Source organism: Thamnophis elegans, chromosome 5, assembly GCF_009769535.1.
Source record: "Thamnophis elegans isolate rThaEle1 chromosome 5, rThaEle1.pri, whole genome shotgun sequence".
Taxonomy (NCBI): Eukaryota; Metazoa; Chordata; class Lepidosauria; order Squamata; family Colubridae; genus Thamnophis; species Thamnophis elegans.
The window spans coordinates 96,046,031-96,065,044 of NC_045545.1; the positions used below are offsets into that span (position 1 = coordinate 96,046,031).

A 19,014-nucleotide genomic window follows, 5' to 3' on the forward strand; every position below is an offset into this window, starting at 1 on the left:
TAACACGAAGGCAATAGAAGAGAATATTTGTAGTGCAGGGTTGAAATGCTCTTCTTTGGTGCTCTCTGAGCTTGGTGGTTTTCTTGCAGACGTCTCGTGATCCAACTAAGTAACATCATCAGTGTTAGAAGGGAGAGGGGTTTGCAGAGAGGACGAGAAAGAGGAGAACTGTGGTTCCTTTGTGTTTTCCTGCAGACGTCTCATGATCCAACTAGGTAACATCATCAGTGCCAGAAGGGAGAGGGGTTTTCAGAGAGGAGGAGGAGGAAGAGGAGAACTGTGGTTCCTTTGTGTTTTCCTGCAGACATCTCATGATCCAACTAGGTAACACCATCAGTGTTAGAAGGGAGAGGGGTTTGCAGAGAGATGGAAGAGGAGGGGGAGGATGGCAACAACTGTGGGGTCCTTGGTGCTTTCTGAGTTTGGCTGTGTTCTTGCAGACGTTTCGTGGCCCAACTAGGTTATCTCATCATGATGAACACAAAAGTTGGATTCTGAAAGCCAGCACAAGGGTTGAAGAAACGGAGGGAGGCTGAAGAATGGCAGTTCCAGAAGGTGAAACGGGACACAAAGGGATTTTCTGGGGACACGAGAGTCTCCGACCGGAGGCCTAACAGTTGTGGGAGAAGGACGGATAATCCCTAAATCAAGGTTCTGCCAACGACCCACTGAGACTGGGCAATAGGTTGGAGAGTCATTTGACTGGGATGGCATAGTCTCCTGCCTTGAGCAGAGGGTTGGACTAGAAGACCTCTGAAGTCCCTTCCAGCCCAAGGAGTCTGTCTTTTATAGGTTGTTCTCAATTTACAAGCATTTATTTAGTGACTTTTTGAAATTACAATGGTACTGGAAAAAAGTTAATTATGACCCTTTTTTAGGACCATTTCAGCATCCCCGTGGTCATCAAAGTTCAGATTCTTGTGGACACTCAAATATGAGTGTCAAAACTCATATTTATGTCGGTTGCAGACCTTCTGACAAGCAGGATGGAGGAGCCAGATTCACTTAACGACCATGTTACTAACTTAACTGTGATTCATTTAACATCTGTGGCAAGAAAGGTTGTAAAAATGAGCCAAAACAGTTGTTAGGAACTGTCTCACTTAAAGAATGGAAATGTTGGGCTCAACTGTGGTCGTTAAGTCAATAGCAGAAGAACAGACTTGGGAAGGACCTTGGAGGTCTTCTAGTCCAACTCCCTGCTCAAGCAGGAGACCCTATACCAGAGAAATGGTTGTCCAACATCGTCTTAAAAACCTCCAATGTTGGTTCACCCACAACTTCTGGAGGCAAGTTGTTCCCCTGGTTAATTGTTCTCACTATTAGGAAGTTTCTTCTTAGTTCTAGCTTACTTCTCTCCTGATTAGTTAGTTTCCAGCCATTGCTTTTTGCCCTATCATTCCATTTATAACGCTGAATTACTTGGATATCTGCTGGTGAATGGAGGGTTCACATTGGAGACTTCCAACTAGAATAGAATAGAATAGAATAGAATAGAAATAGGAATAGAATAGGAATAGAATAGAAATAGAAATAGAAATAGAAATAGAAATAGAAATAGAAATAGAAATAATAGAAATAGAAATAGAAATAGAATAGAAATAGAATAGAAAAGAAATAGGGATAGAATAGACTAGAACAGAATAGAAACAGAATAGAAATAGAATAGGAATAGAATAGAAAAGAAATAGGAATAGAATAGAATAGAAATAGAATAGAAATAGAATAGAAAAGAAATAGGAATAGCAAAGAATAGAACAGAACAGAAACAGAATAGAAATAGAATAGACTAGAACAGAATAGAAATAGAATAGAAATAGTATAGGAATAGAATAGGAATAGAATAGAAATAGAATAGAAAAGAAATAGGAATAGAATAGAACAGAATAGAAATAGAATAGGAATAGAATAGAAATAAAATAGGAATAGAATAGAAATAGAATAGAAATAGAATAGAAATAGAATAGAAAAGAAATAGGAATAGAATAGAATAGAACAGAATAGAAATAGAATAGGAATAGAATAGAAATAGAATAGAAATAGAATAGAAATAGAATAGAAATAGAATAGAAATAGAATAGAAAAGAAATAGGAATAGAATAGAACAGAAACAGAATAGAAATAGAATAGGAATAGAATAGAAATAGAATAGGAATAGAATAGAAATAAAATAGAAATAGAATAGAAACAGAATAGAAATAGAATAGAAATAGAATAGGAATAGAATAGGAATAGAATAGAAATAAAATAGAAATAGAATAGAAATAGAATAGAAATAGAATAGAAAAGAAATAGGAATAGAATAGAATAGAACAGAATAGAAATAGAATAGGAATAGAATAGAAATTGAATAGAAATTGAATAGAAATTGAATAGAAATTGAATAGAAATTGAATAGAAATTGAATAGAAATTGAATAGAAAAGAAATAGGAATAGAATAGAATAGAACAGAGAATAAAATAGAATAGCCCTTCATGGCATCGGACCTGGGTATCTGAGAGACCGCCTCCTGCCAATTACCTCCCATAGACCAATCAGATCGCACAGACTAGGCCTTCCCCAGATCCCATCTGCTGGCCATTGTCAGCTGGCAACTACCCGGAGGAGAGCCTTCTGTGTTGCAGCTCCGGCCCTCTGGAACGAGCTCCCCGTGGAGATCCGGACCCTTACTACCCTCCCGGCCTTCCGCAAAGCCACCAAGTCTTGGCTGCTCCGGCAGGCTGGGGGGCTGTTGAAATAGCCAGCCCCACGGGAACTATGAATGTTGTGTATTTTAAATTATTGTTTGTCTATTTGTCTATTTATCCCCTTCCTTTGTTTATTGTAAGCCGCCCGGAGTCCTTCGGGAGTGGGTGGCATACAAGACCAGTCAAATACAAATACAAATAGAATAGATTAACAGAGTTGGAAGGGACCTTGGAGGTCTTCTAGTCCAACCCACTGCTTAGGCAGGAGACCCTACAACCAGTAGCAGTGTGGAACTTGAACTAGCTGGTCAGACAAAGAAACTGCCATTATAGACGGACCTTTGTTCCTGTGGTTAGTTTTGATACATATGGAGATCTCAACTACCTATTGAAGGTTACTAGCGTTAGTATCTGAAGTGTAGTTCTTTGGGACTTCCCTGGAGAAGAGGCAGCTGTGAAGCAGAACAGGGTAAAACCTGTAACTCTAGAAGGTTTTGAACTCAAATCTCCATATTCATTTCATTTGGGGGGTTTTTTTTGGCCTCATTTCTGTCCTACCTTTTTCTAACAGGAGCTCCAGATGGTTTGCAAAATGCCCCCTTCTTCCGTCGTTATCGCCAATAACTATCAGGTAGGTTAGGCTGAAAGTATTATCTTACTGTATCACTCAAGGCTCCCAAATCCAGCTGGGGTTAGCAGATGTGCTTGGCTAGGCAACTGAGTAATAAATGCAAGTGTAAGTAATTCTATAGTCATTTTGTAATATCTGTGGAAATTCTCAGTCATCCGGGTCATAGTTGGGGCTTTTTTTCAAAAGGGCAATTGAACTTGCTTGGCTTTTCCCCTTGAAGACATTTCCCTTCTCGTCCAAGAAGCTTCTCCAGTTCTGACTGAATAGAAGGATTTATATTCCTTAATCGTCTGGTCATGAATACTCTCTCTCTGGGAATCGTTGAGGCCGCTTGGAGTTTTATCTGTGACCTCAGGGTCAGCCGAAGAGTGGCAATAGAACGTCGAGCAATAGAGTTGGAAGGGACCTTGGAGGTCTTCTAGTCCAACCCCCTGACCGAGTGGGAGAACTTATACCATTTCAGGTAAATTGGCTGTCCAGTCTCTTGTCATTCATTTCCTTTATTTGTATGCCGCCCTTTTCCCTGGGGGGACTCAGGGCGGCTCACAATTCAAAAAGGGAGGGGGGGAAAGACAAACAGTATTCCAATATGGAAACAATACAACATATTAAAAGAGAGCACAACAGTCACACAATTCGAGTGGGGTCAGAATCTTAACCCCAGGCCAGCCGGGACAGCCAGATCTTTAGGGCGGCGCAGAAGGACTGGAGGGTGGTGAGGGTACGAATCTCCACGGGGAGTTCGTTCCAGAGGGTCGGAGCAGCCACCGAGAAGGCTCTCCTCCGGGTAGTCGCCAGTCGACACTGGCCGGCGGATGGAATTCGGAGGAGGCCTAATCGATGCGATCGTATCGGTCTAGTGGAGGTAATTGGCAGTAGGCGGTCTCTCAAATACCCAGGCCCACTACCATGAAGGGCTTTATAGGTGATAAGTAGCACCTTGAAGCGCACCCGGAGATCGACAGGCAGCCAGTGCAGCTCGCGGAGGATAGGTGTAACGTGGGTGAAGCGAGGTGCACCCACAATCGCTCGCGCGGCCGCATTCTGGACTAGCTGAAGTCGCCGAATGCTCTTCAAGGGCAGCCCCCCTTCTTAAAGACTTCCAGTGTTGGAGCATTCACAACTTCTAGAGGCAAGAGGTTCCACTGGTCGATTGTTCTCACTGTTAGGAAATTTCTCCTTAGTTCTAAGTTGCTTCTCTCTCCTCGATTAGTTTCCAACCATTGTTCCTTATCTTGCTTTCAGGTGCTTTGGAGGACAGTTTGACTCCCTCTTCTTCGGGGAAACCCCGCAAATATTGGAATACTGCTATCATGTCACCCCTAATTAGATAGACTTAAATTAAAAGGGTGTGGAGCTTTCTTGGAACTGCTGTAGTAGATCGGAGATGGATGATGCTGTATCCCTCCCACTCCGTTGAGTGAAGGCTGTTTAATTTGGACATAGATGGCCTCTTTAACCCCTCTTTCAAGCCAGCAATGCTCTCTGTCCAAAACGTGGACTTAGCTGTCTTCCAAAAATAGAACAGAATAACAGAGTTGGAAGGGCCCTTGTAGGTCATCTAGTCCAACCCCCTGCTGAGAGTGGCCTTCGTCTTTCAAATATAGATGGATTTCTGGGTCTTGCCCAGCATGGGGTTAGTTCTCCCATGTTCCTTACGAAACGAACTCAGCCCAAAAATTTCTGTTGCTAAGTGAGGCATTTGTTAAACGAGTTCTGCCCTGCTTTAGGACCTTTCTTGCCGCAGTTGTTAAATGAATCACAGCAGCTGTTAAGTTACCAGCATGGTTGTTAAGCGAGCCGGGCTTCCCCATTGACTTTCCTTGTCAGAAGGTCGCAAAACGTGACCCCGCGATCGTCATAAATACATGTCGGTTGTCATAGGTTGAATTTTGATCTTGTGACCGGGGGTGGGTGGGAGAAATGCTGCATTGATCCTAAGTGTGGAAAAACTGTTGTAAATTTAGCACCATCTGTATTCCTCTTGTCTGTGCATTTCTGACCTTTTAATGCTCTCTGTGAGCATTAACATCTGTCTGATTCATATGTAGTATTTTAAGATTTGAGGAGAGGATCTGCTTTCTGCCTTCAAGGGAGTGCTTGCAGGAATATTTCCAGGCCAATTCACGGAATGGAATTTGCTTTGCTATCAAGTGCAAAGACAATTTAAATTTAACATGTTATTTTAAATGCTAAATTTCGACAGAACAATACTCAGAGGATACTCATGCCTTGCTAACTCCCCAAGATTGTGCTGCTGCAAATTATTCAGAGTCAAAACAGGGTTGAAGCACTGCCTGCACGAATGACACACAATTGTGATTCTTTATCATCATGCAGATACCCATTGAGTAACTTGAAAAATGTTTCTACATGATGAACCAGTGCAAGATGCCAATAAATTGTTCTAATTGTTTTACTCAGGTTTTTCCCACGATGAGGTGTAAAACATTTCCCTGATGTCTAAGAGCTAAAATCTGCTTCTTTTTTTCTTTAAAAAAAAAAAAAATTACATACTTGTTGAGCATTTTTGGTGGTGGTGGGGGAGACAAATGTATTGTTGTCTTTGTTTCTTTACATTTCGATCCAACAATTTCTTTTGATTTTTGTCTCCTTCTTTTAAATTTCTAGAACACCGTGGTGAAAAATAGTTATAGAATAGAATAGATTAACAGAGTTGGAAGGGACCTTGGAGGTCTTCTAGTCCAACCCTCTGCCTAGGCAGGAAACCCTATACCATTCCAGACAAATGGCTATCCAACATCTTTTTAAAGGCTTCCAGTGTTGGGGCATTCACAACTTCTGGAGGCAAATTCTGTTTCACTGATTAATTGTTCTCACTGTCAGGAAATTTCTCCTCAGTTCTAAGTTGCTTCTCTCCTTGATTCGTTTCCATCCATTGCTTCAAAACTTTCCCTGCGCTTGACTATTTCCTGAGCGGCCACAAAATTTGCATATTCATTGAATTAAATGTTCTGGGTTTTTTTCCTGAAACTTTTCTTGGATTTATCTGTGGTTAGGCTACTGGGGGTTGAAAAGCTCAATAAACCGCATGTCGGCGGGTGTCGCACATTGGCGGTTCTGACACATATTTTGAGTGATGGGGAGCTGCAGGAGAGGGATGAAAGAGCCACATGTGGCTCCAGAGCCGCAGGTTGCTGACCCCTGCATTAAGCCATAATAGGAATTGCCCAACTCCTATTTCGGAACACAAGCCTCTTCATTGCATCATCACCCAGCAAGATTCAACCAAGCCTGGAACACAGGCAGCCTACAAGGTTAGCTGGACCCTTGCACAGCCCCTTGGGAGTCTGACAACTAATAGGGCACATTTCTTGCAAGGCCCAAGAGACGATGGAAATATATCTCACTCTCCACTCCATGTGGACTTCTAACCAGAATCACACCTGCTTGGTGGTTCTGCTTCACCATTAAACCATCTTTCCAAGCAGCCTCCGTGTTTCCAGTGTATTGGAACCAGGGGTGGGTTCCTGCCAGTGCTAAGCTCTTCTATAGAAGAGGTTCCACAAATCTACCGTGCCATTTAGAGCCAGTTCCAGCTCCCTCCCCTCACCCGTCCGGACATCATCAAGATGAAGAGCGAGAGGAGGAATTCTGGGAGTTGAAGTCTACAAGTCTTAAAGCTGTCAAGTTTGAACACCCCTGGGGGTTTTTTTCTAAAGGGTTAGGGGTACAAGGGTCTTGTAACTTGACAGCTTTAAAAACTTGCACACTTCAATGCCAGAGTTCCTGAGCCAACATGACTGGAGGAGGAATTCTGGGAGTTGAAGTCCACAAGTCTTAAAGCTGTCAAGTTTGAACACCCCTGGGTTTTTTTTCTAAAGGGTTAGGGGTGCAAGGGTAACTTGACAGTTCTAAGACTTGCGTGCTTCAAATGTCAGAGTTTCTGAGCCAACGTTTTGGTTGCTAAGCAAGAGCGTTGTTAAGTGCGTTTCACCACATTTTACAAGTTGGCCATGCCCACCCAGTCACATGGCTGGCAAGCCACTCCCACCCAGTCACATGGCCAGCAAACCTCTCCCACCTGGTCACATGGCTGGCAAGCCACTCCCACAAAGCAGGCCACACCTACAGAAGAGGTTCTAAAAAACTTTGAAACCCACCCCTGATTGGAACTGAACCCAGATGGACATTTCTTCCAACAATACCACCAGGAAATCTCGGGGCTATCGGCTAGAATGGGGAGTTGACTGAGAGTTTAGGTTTTTAAAAAAATAATAATAATACAGCAATAGCACTTAGACTTATATAGCCCTTTATAGCCCTCTCTCTAAGCAGTTTACAGTGCCAACATATTGCCCCACACAATCTCTCCCACCTCCTCCTTGCTCTTCAAATGCAAATATTTGCAACATTTAGTTTAATTGATTTGATAGGGCTACTCACTCCAGAGGATTCTGGATAAGCTTGGAACAGGAACAGTGCTCTTACGACGGATCATGATATGTACCATTTGCTTGCTTGGAGTCTTCGTTTCTCCCACATTTCAGTTGGAGCAAATTGGAGCCCTTTTAATCTGCGTGTAAATTGGTGGCAAAAAAGCAAACAAAAAAATTGCCCCCTGTGCATTTTCGCTTCTCTTCCTGGTGAGAGGACAGGGAAAAGAAAATACAGATATCCTTAAATTAAGAGCTAAATAATGGGTGGTCTTAATTCCTTCCAGGTGCAAAGAACATTTATTATTTTTAATTTCTTCCGTTTATGGTTAAACATATAATTTGCCTTTCGGCCTCATATTTGGCTCTCACTCTTCAGCTGGTCATACAATAAATATTTTGTCTCGTAGGTGGTTGGAGGTCTACATTGATCATCGAATAGAAGCTCTTGAGTCCTGTGGACCCCACACCCACATGACGTGGCACCGTCTTCAGCCACTTTTGGCTGTTGCATCCATTCCATGCAAACTCTGGCGGCAGCTTTCTTCTCTGTAATTCCACTCGGTTATTTGACAATTAACTCAACTGGGACTTAATTCCTGGTGACTCAGTTTCGCATTGCACAACATTAAGAATTGACTTATACTCTGGTCCAGGGGTTGGCAACCTTAAACACTCCAAGAGCCATTTGGACCCATTTCCCACAGAAAAGAAAACACCGGGAGCCACAAAACCCTTCCCATGCCTGACTATTTCCTGAGTGGCCACAAAACTAATATATGTAGTTGAATTAAGAATTCTGTTTTCTTCTCAAACTTTTCTTTACTTGGATTTAACCATGTTTGGCCTACCGGGGGTTGAAAAGTTCAAGAAATCACGTTCCAGCGGGTGTCACACATTGGCGGTTGTGACGCATATTTGAGCAACAGGGAGCCGCAGCAGAGGGATGAAAGAGCCACATGCGGCTCCAGAGCCGTGGATTGCTGACCCTTGAACTAGACATACCCAGTTCCTGCAACCATTCTTCATATGTTTTAGTCTCCAGTCCCCTAATCCTCTTTGTTGCTCTTCTCTGCACTCCTTCCAGAGTCTCCACATCTTTTCTACATCGTGGCGACCAAAACTGGATGCAAATATTCCAAGTGTGGCCTTACCAAGGCTTTATAAAGTGGTATTAACCCTTCCCGTGATCTTGATTCTCTCCCTCTGTTGATGCAGCCTAGAACTGTGTTGGCTTTTTTGGCAGCTGCTGCACACGGCTGGCTCCTATTTAAACGGTTGTCCACTAGGACTCCAAGATCCCTTTCACAGTTACTGAGCAAGGCACCACCTATACTGTACCTGTGCATTTCGTTTTTCTTGCCTAAATGTAGAAGCTTCCTTTTTTCACCACTGAATTTCATTTTCTTAGATAGTTCGCAGCAGTGGTGGGATTCAGCCAGTTCGCACCTATTCGGGAGAACTGGTTGGTAACTTTCTAAGCAGTTCAGAGAACCGGTTCTTGGAAGAAATCTCCTTTTGTTTTTTCCCACTTTCCAGGGCTAATCCTGTAAGGAAGGCAGGAAGGAAACATTCTGGTGTTGTTTCTAGCCTAATCTTTGTTGCCCTGCTTACAGAAACTGCCTCTCCAGTTAACCCTTATTACATTGTCACAGCTAAGGCGAAGCGCCCATCGATCTGAGTGACCTTGAGTTGGCCAAGCCCACCCAGTCACATGACCACTGAGCCACGCCTACCCAGCTGGTCATTAGGGCAGAGAACCGGTTGATAAATTATTTGAATCCCACCACTGGATAGTTGAATGGATACAGGCTGTCCTCGACTTACGACGACAACAAAGCCCAAAATTTCCATTGCTAACCAACACAGTGGTTAAGTGCGTTTCGCCTCATTTTACGACTTTTCTTCACATAGTTGTTAAGTTAGTAACACGGTTGTTAAGTGAATCTGGCCATTGACTTTGCTTGTCATGAGGTCGCAAAAGGGGATGACACGACCTGGGACATCGCAACCGTCATAAATAGAAACCGGTGGCCAAGCATCTGAATTTTGATCCCTTGACCATGGGGATGAGGCAACCGTCGTAAGTGTGAAAAATGGTCACACAGTGGACGAACTGTTGTAAATTGAGGACTATCTGTATATTTATTGTATTCATTTATTTTGTCAAGCATGAATTAGGTAACAGATATAAAGTACAAACATGATTATGAATACATGAAATGAATGTAAGAGGTAGTAGATACCAAACAAATGCTTGTAAATTGAGAATTAACCTGGACTGTGAAGGAATCCTGTTATTGGCACTTATGGACAATGAACTAGAAGAGACTCGTGGCAAATTGATTGGGTGTAGGTTAAATGCATCAAGATTACTGTGGACACGATGGGAGGGGAATGGAATTCCCATGGTGGATCGTGAAAATGTCAGGATTAATGTAGTAAGATCAAAACTGACATCGTTTGGCCATAGGGAAAAAAAATAAAAATAAAAGCTTTCCTGAAAGACTGGGAATCTTGTGTGATACTTGCTTGTATAGACTTTTTTTTGCTGAAAAAAGAAAACCACAAATTGATGATTTACGGATTTGAAGATTAAAATGGCCGTGGATTAAATGAGCAGGCCGAAGAGACATATAGCATCCAGGTGGGAGGAAAGACTATATAAGATTGTAATAATCTGTCGAAAAGAAGGTTGAAAATAATCATATTTCTGACTAGCCTTCCTTCCTTCCTTCCTTCCTTCCTTCCTTCCTTCCTTTCCTTTCCTTTCCTTCCTTCTTTCCCTCCCTCCCTCCGTCTTTCCTTCCTTCTGTTCCTCAATATCAACCTCCCTCCCTCTTCCTTCCTTCCTCAATATCAGCCTCCCTCCCTTCCTATCCTCATACCTTTCTCTATATCAGGGTTTCTCAAACTTGACAACTTTTAATACTTATGGACTTCAACTCCCAGAATTCACTTCTGGGACTTGAAGTCCACAAGTCTTAAAAGTTGTCAAGTTTGAAGACCTCTGCTCTATATCTTCCTCCCTCCCTCCTCCCCTCCCTTTTCTTTCTGCTTTTATTCTGCGAAAAATTATTGATACGTATACATTAAATAAGGTGGCGCAGTGGTTAAATGCAGCACTGCAGGCTACTGCTAGATCAGCAGTTCAGCGGTTCAAATCTCACCGGCTCAGGGTTGACTCAGCCTTCCATCCTTCCGAGGTGGGTAAATGAGGACCCAGATTGTTGGGGGCAATATGCTGACTCTCTGTAAACCGCTTAGAGAGGGCTGAAAGCCCTATGAAGCGGTATATAAGTCTACTGCTATTGCTATAAACAGAGGGTTGCTTGGTAACCTAGATATTTGTTCCGATAGTAGAGAAATTACTTAAGAATTATTATTGGGTTCTAGGAGTTCTCCGCGCTGTGTGTTTTTCTTGCAGGCATTTCATTACCAGACTAACATCTGCAAGACACCAAAAACCTAACAAAATTTTGGTCCCAGTTCCTTCACACTCAGGCAACTTTGCATGTTGTGATTGCGTTGCTATTTCCTTAATTTTTTTTTTTTTTTAAAGAGGCAAACGGCACCACGCACTTTATGGGTAGCAGGAAGGGGAAGACACTCAGAATGACGGCAAAAGCCTCCGTTATATAAAGATGACACATCGCTATGATGGGACTTGTCACGCATCGTGATTCCAACATGAAGTGTACTCCCCAGTGTTTCTCAACCTTGGCAACTTTAAGATGTGGGAACTTCAGCTCCCAAAATTCCTCAGTCAGCATGAGTGAATTTACTTCCCAGAATTCCCCTGTCCGCATGGATGGACTTCACCTCCCAGGATTCCCCTGTCCGCATGAGTGAATTTCATTTCCCAGAATTCCCCTGCCAGCATGAGTGAATTCCACTTCCGAGAATTCCCCTGTCTGCATGGATGGACTTCACCTCCCAGAATTCCCCAGCCAGCATGAGTGAATTTCACTTCCCAGAATTCCCCAGCCAGCATAGCAATAGCAATAGCAGTTAGACTTATATACCGCTTCATAGGGCTTTCAGCCCTCTCTAAGCGGTTTACAGAGTCAGCATATTGCCCCCAACAACAATCCAGGTCCTCATTTTACCCACCTCGGAAGGATGGAAGGCTGAGTCAACCTTGAGCCGGTGAGATTTGAACAGCTGAACTGCAGAACTGCAGTCAGCTGCAGTGCTGCATTTAACCACTGCGCCACCTCGGCTCTAAGTGGTGAAATGAATGAATTTGACTTCCCAGAATTCCCCAGCCAGCAGGAAAGAATTTCACTTCCCAGAATTCCCGTCCACATGAGTGAATTTCATTTCCCAGAATTCCCTTGTCAGCATGGATGGACGTCACCTCCCAGAATTCCCCAGCCAGCATGAGTGAATTCCATTTCCCAGAATCCCCTTGTCAGCATGGATGGACTTCACCTCCCAGAATTCCCCCCCTCCCCAGCATGAGTGAACATCAGCTCCCAAATGCTAGCTGGGTGATTCTGGGAGTTGGTCCATGCCCCTTAGAGTTGGCAAGGCCGAGGAACATTTGAAGCCGGATGGATCGATGGTCAACGCAGCATTCACAGACACGGGGGAAAGTGTCACTCTAGCGGGTGCCACACGGAGCGAGGAGGTAAGAGCTAAGGGCTTGGGGGGCAGCTGTGCCAACGTGAAAAATTCACTTCCTGGAACTGGGCAGGGATTGTGGACAACGATCTCTGGAAGGTGATGCCAGGGACTTGTGGTTTTCTAGGGAATTCCCATCTATGCGCTGTACACACCAGGTGTGCGCACGGGGTCATTTTTCACAAGGTGACTAAGGACACTAGGTGGTTTCTGGTGACCACACAAACAGTCGTATCAGGTTTTGTGGCATCAGCCGTCTTGATTTGCCCTTTTAATTTCCTCGTCTGATTTTTCTCTGGGGTTTCCCAGTGGTTTCCTACCAAGCAATTAAGCACAGAGTTTATTTTCCATGGGTCCATTAAGTTCTGGCCTCCTCAGAGCACAGCGGGCTGACTGTATGCACAACTGTGCCAATATACCCACAAGAGCAGGGGGGGGCGGGCATCTCCTTCCCCTTCTCAACCCAACCAAAGCACCTAAAAAGTTTTGATATCCGCACGGCTCTGCACCCCCTGACCCTCAGATTAAATCAGATATCTGATTGAAATGCGGGTTGCCAGGTTCAGCACCCGGGGGTGGGTGGGTGGGGAGGAATAATGATTAAGATTGCACTTGACTTGCAAGCTGTTCTAAGGTCAGGCTTTTCAAGAACCACAGACAAATTACTTGCCGTTTAAATCAGGATTAGAAAACCCTAATTAGCTATATATGAATTTGCACTGCGAGTTCCCATCTCTCCCCCCTCTCCAGAATTTAAATAACCATCCGCTGTAATTTTCATAATCGGGAAGGAGCAATTATTTCCCGTATGGATGTCTGCCTGTGTGTGTGTGTGTGTGTGTGTGTGTGTGAGAGAGAGAGAGAGAGAGAGAGAGAGAGAGAGAGAGAATTCGGATGACCTTCCGTGCTCTGTGTCTTGGGGGTATCGAGGGATAAACTCCCCATCGCTGCTGTTTTGGATTGAGGGGGTTTTCTCTCTCTAGGGGCTGCCCCATAGAGCTTTGTTTCCCTTTTCCTCCTCATCTGCCAGTTAGTGTTGAACGAATGTGTTTCCATATTGACAGCCAAGAAAGAGGCTTTGGCAAGGAGTCACGTGTGGTTGCCTAACATGGATGGGGAGATCGCACAGTGGGTACCGACCTGCACGCTGTGCCAGGAATCCTGACCAGCTCCCCCAGAGGTGCCCACATACGAATGGGAAAGGCCCAAAGCACCCTACTCTAGGGTGCACATCAGGGGTGGGTTTCTCGCCCCGTTCCAACCGGTTCGGTTGGAACGGGGCCGGTGGCGTCCTCGCGCACGCGTGCGGCGCGTGCATGCGTACTAGCGCCTGTGCGATGCTCCAGCTGTTCCTGGAGGATCGCACAGGCGCTGTATGTGTCCTGCGCATGCGTGGAAGCGCAGAACTCATCAAAACCGGGTAAGGAGCGCGGGTGCGCGGGTGGGCCCTTCGCCGTTCCCGGAAGTTACTTACTTTCGGGTTCGCCGACCAACCGGTTCGCAGGGACCGCCACAAACCGGTTGAAACCCACCCCTGGTGCAGATTGACTTTGCACGGGCAAACTTTCCTCGTAGTTGTGGACGGCTACTCGAAATGGCTAGAGGGAGTCCTCATGAGCACCACGACGGGAGAGACGGTCATGAAGGTGCTACGGACCTTTCTCCATGCACGGCCTCCCCAGCGTCCTGGTTTCAAACGGTCCCCAATTTGTGGCCATCCAATTTGAAACGCATTTAACAGAGCAGGGAATCAGGCGTGCCCTAGTTGCCCCATTCCATCCGGCTAGCAATGGCCAGGCGGAGAGAACAGTGCTAAATAAGCCCTATCTAGGATGGGGTGATCGGCAAACCCGAATCGATCAATTCCTCCTTGTACCGCACATCACGCCAAGTGCCACCACTGGCAGAAGCCCCTCTGAATTACTAATGGGTCACTGGCTAAGGTCTCCCTTACGCCAGCTGCATCCAAATTATTCTTCACAGTTGTGGAAATTACCGGCCCTCGCTCTTACCCCCTGGAGCTCAAGGACGGTAGAAGTTGGAGGTGACACATAAACCAACTCCGAGACTGACTCAGCCACTCCGCTTTAGGCAACCAGAAGTAACTCCTTCACGAGTTAGTCAAAGCCCTACCCAAAAGGAGAAATAATACACTCCCTCCACAAACTTCTCAAGCCCGAAAGAACCAGAGTACTTATCTGAGAAAGTTGGAGCCCAGCGGAGAGTTCCAGGCAAACCAGCTCTGGGAACTCCAGCCACATCCCGGGGAAGTTTCCAGAAGCTTTCATTAGTCGAGCCCAGAGAACCCAGGAGCACCGCTTGAGAGCTAGCTACTGGTGAAGCATGAGTGAGGAGAAGTGATCGATAGAATAGCTGAGTTTTTTAAAGGATAGGTCTTCGAAGTGGAGAGAGAGTCAGGAAAAACACTCCTTCTGGGCCGAAGGTTAATCTGGGGAAAGTCAGGAGGGGGAGCGGAGGTGTGGCCTCACGATTTAGCTCAGTCTCCGGGCCAAGGGGCTGTGTTAATACACAGTTGTGACTCCTCCCACGCCCCACTTCGGAGACCCAACAGATCCGTCCCACCAGACCGAAGTATCAAGCGCCAACTGTGCAAGTCTGAGGGTTCCCAAACTCCCCGCCTATTTGCGCGACGTCACTAATTGGGTTAGTCCAGCTAAGAGGGGAGGGGTGTTACATATGGACAGCCGAGAAGTAGGCTCCACCAAGGTCCTCCATTCCGGCGGGAGAATACTCAAAGCCGATTGGCTGAGCCGTCCGATCGCTCCCTATAAAAGGGCTAGCTGTTAAAGACAGGCTGGTGATGGATTCGTAGATAGTTGTCTAATGAAGAGCTGTTGTTTGTCATTGTGTCCCGTCTCATCCGTTCAACGGATCTAACAGAATGGCCCACCCATCTTCTGGCAGTTGCCTATTTGATGTGACAGGTCAAGGCACATCTGCAAATAAGTAATAACAGAGTCCGAAGGGACCTTGGATCCTTCTAATCCAACCGCCTGCTCAAGCAGGAAATCCTATACCGGTGATGGCTACACTTTTTGCCATCGCGGGCCAAAAGGGGGGGGGAAGCATGAGGGGGTTGTGCGCATGCAAGCCCACACCCATAATTTATGTGGCCTCCCCCCTTGCAGGTGCACACGACCCCCCCCCGCCCTCCTCCCGTTTTTGGCACATGATGGCACAATGGACCTGTTTTTTGCCCTCCCCAGGCTCCATAGCCTTTGTAGGAGCCTGGGGAGGGGAAAAATGGCTTTCCACCCCGCAGAGGCCTCCGGAGGTTGGAAATGGTCTGTTTGTTGACTTCCGGTCGGACCAGAAGGTCTGTTTTTCATTCCCCCCAGCCTTTGTAGGAGCCTGGGGAGGGCGAAAACGGTGCACACCCAGAATTCTATGCGCCCTTCCCCCCACGCATGTGCGCAAGACCTCCCCCCCCCGCCCTTGGCACAGTATACCCATTTTCCACCCTCCCCAGGCTCCAGACCAGAGGTGGGTTCCTACCAGTTCGCACCTATTCGGTAGAACCGGTTCGTCAAATCTACCGAACCGGTTAGAAGAGGTTCCACCAGTGGACCCGGAAAGCAGGCCACACCTACAGAAGAGGCTCCAAACATTTTTGAAACCCACCACTGGTCCTTGGATATGATTATTCTACACTATCATGCTCCTATTGATAAAACTCAGTGCCTCTGTGAAAGGGAAGGATGACTACTGCGTTTGTGGTGCAATCAGAACATTGCGTGTGTTGAAGTTGTTTTAACGCAAACCAAAGATGCCTTTTAAAAAACAAGTTTACATCATATTCTTATGCATGCCAGTGCTGTGTGGGAGGTAATTTAAGGTGGTTCTGACAAGTGTCGTCGGCATCTTCATATCCGGTCACTAGGATGGCAAGCCACTCCCATCCGGTCACATGGGTGGCAAGCCACTCCCACAAACGAGGCCACACCCACAGAGTAGGTTCGAACAATTTTTGAAACCCACCACTGCTCCAGATCCTTTCTAGGAGCCTGGGGAGGGTGAAAACGGCTCTCCGGAGGCTGGAAATGGTCCGTTTTCTAACTTCCGATCGCCCCAGAAGGTCCGTTTTTTGCTCTCCCCAGGCTCAGAGCCTTTCTAGGAGCCTGGGGAGGGTGAAAACGGCTTTCTGCATCTCCCCGCCCCACCAGAGCCCCACCGGAGGCTGAAAACAGCCTGTTTCCCAACTTCTGATGAGCTCAGAAAGCCCGAAAATCAGCTGGCTGGCATGTATATGAACGCCGGAGCTGAGCTCATGTGCCCACTGATAAGGCTCCATGTGCCAGAGGCTCTCCATCAGGGTCCTACACCATTTCAGGCAGATAGTTGTCCAATCTCTCTTTAAAAACCTCCAGTCCTGGAGCGCCCACAACTTCTGTAGGCAAGCTGTTCCAAAAATGGTACTTTTTTAAAAAGGCAATTGCATTTTATTTATTTTATCCTAAAAACAAAGTCCAGTTGTAGTGTACGTCTAAGTTTTGTGTGTGAATTTTGTATGTTTGTAAATAAATAAAAATATATATTAAAAATAAATTAATAGGACAATTGGTTAAACTTTACCACGTAATTTTATGTATTTTTTTTTATCAGACAGAAAATCCACTGGAAGACCTGTTCCTGGAAAGCTGTGTGTATCAGATAAGAGCTGGCAGAAACATAGTTTTGCAGGATTTTATCGAGTTCCTTTTTTTCAGATGTTCAAGCTTTCGTTTCACTTTTTATAAGTCTTATAAAAGCAGACAAACTTCAGCCATTGGCCTTGGTGGATATGGAGATATGAATCGAAAGAGATATTTGAACGTTCTCCAAAGTCTGGGGATTACAGCTAAAGATAAAAATATTAAATGACTTGCCAATAAAAGAGGTCAACATCCACGGGGAATATTCCAATGTAGTTTCCAACATTTTTGTTTGCAATTTCAATGTTTGGTCCGGAAATCAAGGAACAAATTGCGTATTAGTGGTTGTGGTTGGACTTATTCCTTCGCAATTCAGCCTCACAATATAGTGACTCTTGGCAACCAGCCACCTCTGAAGTATTTCTAAATTGAGATATCTAATACTCATTCGTTTCTGGAAAGCTTGCATTTAATTTTCAGCTTTAGTGACTGCAGCAGAAAGATTTTCCAAGAACAGAGGGAGATGTGAAGAGTCAGCTTTGAGTCAACGCAATTTTTGAATTTAAGAATTATGACCTAGTGAAGGCAATTTTCATAGAAGGATGACGTATTTTCAATGGATATTCTTCCGTAAACTTGCCTGCGTCCTACTCTTAAGGCAAGGTTTCCCAAACTTGGCAACTTTAAGATGGGTGGGCTTTCAGCTCCTAGAATTCCCCAGCCAGAATTCTGGGAGTTTAAGTCCACCGATCTTAACCTTGCTGAATCTGGAAAACCTTGCCTTAAGGATAGGCAAGGAATTTGGGGAGTTGAAGTCCACCTGTCTTAAAAGTTGAGGAGTTTGGAAAACCTTGCCTTAAGAGTAGGCAAGGAATTCTGGTGGTTGAAGTCGAATTTTGATCATGGGAATGCTGTGACTGATGTGTGAGGACTGGTTTTAAATCACTTTTTTCAGTGGTGATGTAGCTTCAAATAGTCGCTAAATGGTAAGTTGAGGACTAGCTGATATGGAAATACTACTTTAACTAATAGTGTTATGATCCTCAACAATAATGGGGGACTCTATCAACCCTCGTGAGGTCGGTTCTGACCACTTTAACAAATCCTACTATAGAGAACATGCTTGACATGTTTAGATTATAGCAATAGCAGTTAGACTTATATACCGCTTCATAGGGCTTTCAGCCCTCTCTAAGCGGTTTACAGAGTCAGCATATTGCCCCCAACAACAATCCGGGTCCTCATTTTACCCACCTCGGAAGGATGGAAGGCTGAGTCAACCCTGAGCCGGTGAGATTTGAACAGCCGAACTGCAGAACTGCAGTTAGCTGAAGTAGCTTGCAGTGCTGCATTTAACCACTGCGCCACCTCGGCTCTACCGACCTAAAATTTTCTATAAAGGAAGAAAGAAATGGGTCTAATTTAACTAATTTCAATTTGACAGAACAATTAATCAGAGGAACAGAATTTGCCTCCAGAAGTTGTGAATGCCCCAACACTGGAAGTCTTTAAGAAGATGTTGGATAGCCATTTGTCTGAAACTGTATAGGGTTTCCTGCCTAGGCAGAGGGTTGGACTAGAGGACCTCCAAGGTCCCTTCCAACTCTCCTATTGTATTGTATTGTATTGATAAGGTAAATAAAAAATAAAATAAAGTTGTTGCACATATTATGCCTAGACACTATAGGTTGACCTCCTCCTACGACAGAAAATTCAGCCCAAGATTTTCATTGATAGCAAGAAAGTTTTTAAGCGTGAGTTTTGTTTTATTTTACAAGCCTTCCTCAACAACTGCAGTCGTGAAGTTAGTCGGCTGGTTGTTAAGTGAATCTTGACTTTGCTTGCCAAAGGTTGCAAATGGGGGTCATGTAACCCAGGGACACTGCAACCGTTATAACTGTTGGTCCGAATTTCGATCTGATTGAGGACGGAGATGCTGCAACAGGTGTCACCATTTTTAGTGTCGTTGTAATTTCAAATGATTCCTAAACAAATGGTTGTAAGTTGAAGGATACTTGTA

General features: G+C 45.0%; 1 long non-coding RNA gene across 1 annotated transcript; it reads left to right on the forward strand.

Moving 5' to 3' along the window:
* Positions 1 to 448: 448 nt before the first annotated feature.
* On the forward strand, positions 449 to 8,437 carry LOC116509682. Its single transcript, XR_004255522.1, has 3 exons — positions 449 to 555; positions 3,260 to 3,319; positions 8,127 to 8,437. It is a non-coding gene; the product is annotated as an uncharacterized LOC116509682 (long non-coding RNA).
* The last annotated feature ends 10,577 nt before the right edge of the window (positions 8,438 to 19,014 follow it).